The 6,759-nt window shown below is 45.2% G+C and overlaps 2 non-coding genes across 2 annotated transcripts; both read left to right on the top strand.

Moving 5' to 3' along the window:
* Positions 1–209: 209 nt before the first annotated feature.
* Positions 210–280, top strand: trnK. Its single transcript has one exon. It is a non-coding gene; the product is annotated as a tRNA-Lys (tRNA).
* Positions 281–1,553: 1,273 nt separating this feature from the next.
* trnfM lies at positions 1,554–1,627 on the top strand. The gene has a single exon. It is a non-coding gene; the product is annotated as a tRNA-Met (tRNA).
* The last annotated feature ends 5,132 nt before the right edge of the window (positions 1,628–6,759 follow it).

Here is a 6,759-nt window from a genome sequence, read left to right as displayed (position 1 = left end):
TGGTGTCAGTGAGAGCAACTTTTTTATCCCCCTTCTTTTTTAGATAGAATCTTCAATGAGTGGAAAGAAGCAACCTTACTAATAATAAGAAAGGTGCTTGTTGAGTAAGGCCGGCTTTAGAGCCCAAGCCCCTTTAATATGATGAGAAGAAGAGGGGCCGCCCTCTTTTCTTTTCCGCACCAATCCTTATTTACTACTACATCTTTTTTGGGTGTATAGCTCAGTTGGTAGAGCATTGGGCTTTTAACCTAATGGTCGCAGGTTCAAGTCCTGCTATACCTCAAACCTACCTTACACTATACTATTAGTAAGGATGCGTAGTAGCGTTCAAAGATCACTCTTTGGCCTTTAGACTCGCTTCAGCGACTTCGCCCTTGTTGTGACAAGGGGGGTGAGCCGCTCCAAGTCGAAAGCGATAGCGAATCCCGAACTTGCCCACGCGCATCCAAACCGGCCTCAAAAAGCGATCGGAAAGCGAAGCCCTTCCTTCCAATCCAAGCCAGCGAAGCCGCCCCTATATCTAACCACCGCTCCCCCCGATCACATATTAGCTCGATTTTCTTGACGGCTTGAAGGCGAAGCCGCCTATTTCTTAGGGCAAAGGGCGCTCCCTCCTCCTAACTCCTTCCACTTCTCCCAGGGGCAGGGACTACGGCTTGACCTTCGGGGAATAACTCCGTGGGACCCCTCTCCTTCTAGGGCGCCTAGATAGTGAAAGGTTATCCCTTTGCAACGCTGGAAGCTAAGCAAAGTCACGAAGCTGGCTGACTACGCTCGAGCAGAGCTCAGGCCCGGAGGTGGTGGCTGAACTCGCCGCAGAGTTCAGGAGCGAGCAAGACTATCTTGGTGAATGCAATAAGAATCGGCTGCTTGCCGCAGCAGAGCTTAGAGGACGAGTATGGGGTAGAAAAACTCCCCTCTATTATAGCGGTCTTGGCTAAGGGTTCTAACTAGGAACTAGGAAAAACGAGAGTGTTGACTCTATTTGGATGAAAGTTACGATAAAGAAGAAAGACAATTGCTCTGACTTCCCTCGGGAAGGTAATAATGAGAAGAATTCATCCCTCTACTGAAAAGTGGTCGTGAAAGGAGACTGCTTTTGCTTTGAATGCTTACCCAAGCTCTTTGACAGACTCGGCTGTGAACAAATCCTCTCTTAGCGAATCGACCGTTCACTCATGCTTTCATGGGAACAAGGAATAAGCGGTCTTATCTGCTGTTGCCGTTGCCGATCTGATCTTTTCTTTCCTGGGTGTGGACGAGACAAAGTCTTCTTAGTCTTCCGCTTTTTCTATAATAAGGAATACCTGTCGCAAGGTAAACAGGAGTTCCCGGCTCAAGCTAAATGATACCGGCGCAAGGTAAGTCAATTCTTTAGTTTAGGGAAGGATCCCTAGTGCCATCGATTTAGCTCTTGGAAGAAGGGAAGTTTCATTTGGAAGAGTGGGCATAAGAGGTCTTGTCTCTTTCCAGGAAGCGAGTGACTCCCGGTCTTCTTTAAAGAGAGTGAAGTGAGCCATTAGCTCTGGGAAAAAAGCAAGAGAAAGGGAAGAAGCGGGGTAGAGGCATTGGTCGACTCATCAGGCCCATGACCTGAAGACTGCAGGTTCGAATCCTGTCCCCGCCTATCTAATTGGCCGAACTCATCTACGTTCGCACAACTTTTCCTTGCTTTCAAAAAGTATTAGCGATTATCATTATTAATTATTAAGCTAGATCGGAAAGGAGGTTGGCCTGCCCAAGAAATTTGTTATGCTATGGTAGAATATAAGAATATAGAATTAGAATCATAGACATAGAATAGAAGTGGATGGCTTCGTATGAAATTGATGGCCCTCCTCTCGAGTGCGAAGACGACGATAACCTAGAGAAAGAAAGAATGAAATTTGCCAAAGATTTGGCTTCACGAGGCGATAGAATTGTCAATGGGAACAAAGGGCATGCTAAAAAAAGAAGAATCACAGCTCCACGAGGGGCAGTCGGAGGGAAAGTCATTCATCGTAATAAATGATCGATTTCCGTCCGAGATAGAGAAATTGAAAAGGAATCGAAATCAAATCCTTGAGATTCGTCGATCAATCTCCATGAAGCCTTAGAAGAGGAGATGGGGAGGACAGGGTCTTCAGAGAATCGCCTATTTCTAAGAAAGAGTAAGAATCAAGGAAAGCACATTATGAATTTATGAATTTATTTGCCCTTGTAGTTCGGCAATTGACAATCGAAGAATTGAAATGAAAAGCGATTCACGGCTCTCGATCTAGCTACCGTCCGGTAAATGAAGAAGGTTATTGCTTTCCCGATCGAGAAAGGAAGTGAGAGTTCCAGTCTCATTCTCCCATTCGAGAAGAGAAAAAGAATCTTTAAAGAAAAAAAAAGAAGAAGGGAGGGAATGTCGGGACCAATGAACAACTAAGGCCCCACGTCCTCTATAAAGAAATGGCGTACGCTAAGATCACAGCCTTTCCCAGATTCTCTCACTCAACAAATCGACAGAGAGAAGGCAACAAGCATCACCTTTTCTCAATAAACGAATATTGCTCCCAATTCAACGATGTCGAGCTCTCTCTCAATTCAATCTCGACCAACCACCTTACAACCATCGATTTTTTCCCAGAAAAGAAAGAGGCGCGAAGCCAAAGTCTTTTCATTTTCATTCTTACAATTCTATGAGTAAAGCCTAGATAAGACTAGATTAAGAAGATTGAACAACGTAGCTCCTTAGCTCGATCTCGAAGAACGAATGCCGAAATGGCAGCTCAACTATCAAGCACGGAAGTAGCCCTTTTCAGCGCTCTTAAGTCGAATAAATATAGAATTATAGAATTTCGTTAATTCAAACCTGACGTTCCGAAGCAATTTTAGGTCCCATAATCGAATAAAAGTTAGCTCGGTCAGAACAGGAGATATCGTCCACGGTAGACTCGAAAGGGATAAATTTCCTGAACTGGGAGTTTCCAGGGTCACGTAGATAGGATGAAGGTTTCAGAGCCTTCTCGTAATTCGAAACTCAAGCGGCTTTGTGCCATCTCTTTTCACGCATTCAGCGCGTGCCGCAATCTCATTGTATTCAATCACAGACGGTATCCTATAGTAGAATAGAAGGAAATCACCCTCTCTCCGGTGTTCTAGTGAGGTTACTTAGTCGAGACCGCTAAGTGAAATTGAGCTGCAAGTGGCCACCAATACAAACAAAGGAATTCCTTTCAATTCTTTTTTTATTTTTAGTTCACTTGTTTTCTTTCGAGGGGGATTTGGTGTCCGAACGTCATCCGAAACCTTGGAGGTTCGGGGCTTCCCTCCCATCTCTTCCTAGCTCTTGACCTTCCGCTATTGTGGATGGTGCGTGGGTAGCATCCTTCTAGTCTTTCCCTTTCTTGGGTGCTTCGCCTCGAGTTAACCAGGCCCGATGGCGGTTACGCGAAAGCCCAGAAAGGCTTGCCCAAGATCCTCCGGCTCTGACAGAAGAATATGCTTAACACATGCTCTTTGAGCAACTTTGGGAAGAAACGAATAGCATTTAGAAAGGAAAAAAAGCAATTCTACTTGACTTGATTGACGCGACGACATCTTCACTTGCGATGCGATCAATTAGCTTATATAGATCGGCGTGCGAAAGCAAGCACTATTTCTACTCAAAGCACCAAGAAATAGGTAGCTTTTGTCGTTGGCCAAGAAAAATCATAAGAGAAGGAAGAGTAAGATCAGCATATGTGAAATGACTAAATTGCATACCTTACCTAAATTACATAAATGATAAGTGTAGTGCCTGCAGTTGAACCGGAAGTCCTATCCTCGTGAGCCAAGGCCTTACTTATTTATTTAGCTCAGTGGTAGGATGGAAGTGGAAGTAAAGGCCGGGGAGCTGAATCTCCAGCCCGACCTAACAATTCAACTCCAGTAGTGTAATCTAAATCTGGAGAGCGCCTAGCGGTTTGACGAGACGATTTTGATGTGTTATAATGGACTGGGAGAGAACCCAACCGAACCTTGAACACTTCATCCCGAGCTAAGGGCTAGGAGCGGGACGCCCTACAAAACCCGAAGTCCGTGTTGCAAGAAGTGGCCGGTCTACCCTCTCCGGCAGGCCGGTAAGCAGGTGGGACCCCTCGCACCGTCATGACATAGGTCTGAAATACCGAAGAATGGCAATTCCAGGCGAGTATCTGAAGCTGCAGCAGCAGTAGCTGTTGTTCGCTGAAGTGCTACCGTCCTGCTGACATCTACTATTACAGTCTCGCGCAAGGGTGAAGCAAGCTTTACCCGACCGGTACGGTCTTTAGTACCATAGACTGATACGCTATCAGTTAGCCCTCAAGCCAGCGACTAGGCCCCAAGGGCGGGGCCGCAGAGACCTTTGCTTAAGTAATGAGATGAAAGTGGGTTTAGTTAATCCTTTCAAGGGCTAGCTGGATCCGAAGCTCTCTTGGTTGGCTAGAAGGACATATGCAACCACGATCAAAGTTCTCCGGCTTCTGTGAAGAAGATGGTCTCGTCGACCTGATCAATCATAAAGACCGCGCCCTTCTTTATGGGAGTAGTTCAAGCGCTTTTTTTTTACTTTCCGGTTGGATGAACGGGGAATGAGCTTTATAAAGTAAACGGAGCCGGCGGCAAATAGGACAGCGGTGAGGAAGGTTGTTAGGCTTACCACTTGACAATCTTAGGTTCAGATAGAATCAAGTCTTCTTCTTTTCTTGATTTATCTCAAGAGCCCCGTGGCAAGCGTTCATGAGTCTCCTCACGTCGAGTAAGACTTCACTTCTCCTTATTCCTCAGTTGAGGCTGTGTAAACGTTGTTTTCCATCTATATGAAGTATGTATTTTTGAGTTGATAATTTTTCTTCAAGGGCGAAAACGTTATTTTGCAGCTATATGAAACGTACTTTTTCGAGTTCAGATAGGATCTTCCCTAGTGAAAAGGTCTTTACGTTGTTTTGAAGCTATATGAGATGAAGTATCATTTTGTGTGGAAAGGGTACCTTGTTTTGACAGCATAACTCCGAGGCAAAGAGTTTTCCTTCGAGAGAGTAATTCGCCCGCTGTTGATGTAACCGTACATTCCCCGGACCTGTGAAAGATGACATGAGTTTCCCTTCCTCGAGAATGGAGAGAATGAGTATTTGCTTGTGTCTAATTAGGGTACAATGTTTGTGTCTGAAAGGAGCAAAGCTTCTAGGAGCAGCTATTGGAATTGCTTATGCTTATGTCTTGAGCTCTCTGATAAATTCTGTAGCCAGGAATCCTTCTCTTGTTAGGCCAGCTGAAATAAAATCCTTGGGCTAGTTGGCTAATCTGGAGCAAGCTTAATTATGAATCTGTTGAGTCTTCCGCGGCTCTAGTTCTTTGACTATAGACCAATGAAAAGAGGGCTCAGGCATAACATAAGGACGATATCGGAATGTCTGAATCCGAAGCTATCGCCTTGATACGATAGAATGAGAAGTGAAATCGAAGTTTCCCGGGCTTCTGTGACGGAGGTTTTCTTAGTCGACCTAATCAATCGATTCCCCTCGGCATAGTTGAAATTCAAGTCTTAGTTCCGGGAGGGAATGATTGCACATTCAAGGACCCGAAGCAAGCACCCGACCATCGTAGATCAGTTGGACTGGACCGGATAGCGCATCCAATTGCAGGATAAGGATTCGCAGGCGAGACAGAAAGAACTCTTAGGCAGCTAGGAAGAATGGACAGAAGCAATTGAAATAGAATAGACAATCGGTGAGCTATAATATAAGGCTGCTAAAGTTCTTGATGAAGCGCCTGTAGAAAGTAGCTAGTCCATGGGAGCTTCGAACTTCCGTAAGAGACTTTATTATGTTGAATGTCCCTCATGGGCGTTCGCAGCAAAGATCCCAGCCGGGGATTCTATAATATCTAAGATTCATAGTCAGACTAGGGCCTTCACCACGAAAGAAGCTTTATCCTTTATTCTGTGATGGAGATAGCACGGGCTAGGGATAGTTGCAGTGGAAGACCTTCTGGAAATTGCAAAGAAAAAAGAAAGTCAAGCACTTTATCTTGCTAGTAATGCATGCTAGCTTGACACTCGTCTTCAACCTCATTTAGCAGTTTATGAGGATTGCCCTAGATGCAAGGACCCAAGTCGAGGACAGTACCATAGAGCGCCACCAGTCATGGTAACCTCGTATGATCGGGAGATTGATGAAATTCTGGCAGATCGGCAGATAAAGGGAGCATTATGTCTTATGCTAGTCGGGGAGCGATAGATGAATTACTAGCTTCGGGATATGACCACACCTTCGATCAGACTAGGCCTTTAGACCGTTTGGCTGGGGCTCAGGTTGTTTATTCCTTTGACTTAAAGTCGGCCACTGATAGTTTAGTCTTTCTATTTAGGATTATGACCTATCTCTTTTTGATAGGTCTGCTGCCCGCGCTTGCGTGCAATATCGATCAAGTACCCATACCGGTTCTCTCAAGTATGCTTTGTTGCCGGTCAGCCTCTCGCTTCGCTCTCCCACCATATTATGATATTTTAGTGTGCAGAACAGGTAGCCCATTTACGTTTCGGAATAGACCGTATTAGGTGATGACGTGGTTATCGCTGATGAGGAGCGGAGCAGCTCGTACGAAGTATATCATATAGCTATATGAGGACCAGAGGGAGAGGCTGTGGCCTTCGTGTATGAGCAAGAATTGAGTAATCTAGGCCTTTCGATCTCGTATTCGAAATCCTTTCTTTCTCATTCCGGTTCAGCGGAGTTCGCTAAGCGGTTCAGGGTGAAGAATTTGACAGTG

The sequence above is a fragment of the mitochondrial genome of Manihot esculenta, assembly GCF_001659605.2.
Source record: "Manihot esculenta mitochondrion, complete genome".
In the NCBI taxonomy this organism is placed as follows: Eukaryota; Viridiplantae; Streptophyta; class Magnoliopsida; order Malpighiales; family Euphorbiaceae; genus Manihot; species Manihot esculenta.
Note: the sequence above shows the minus strand (reverse complement) of the source record. Positions and strands in the feature narration are given on the sequence as shown.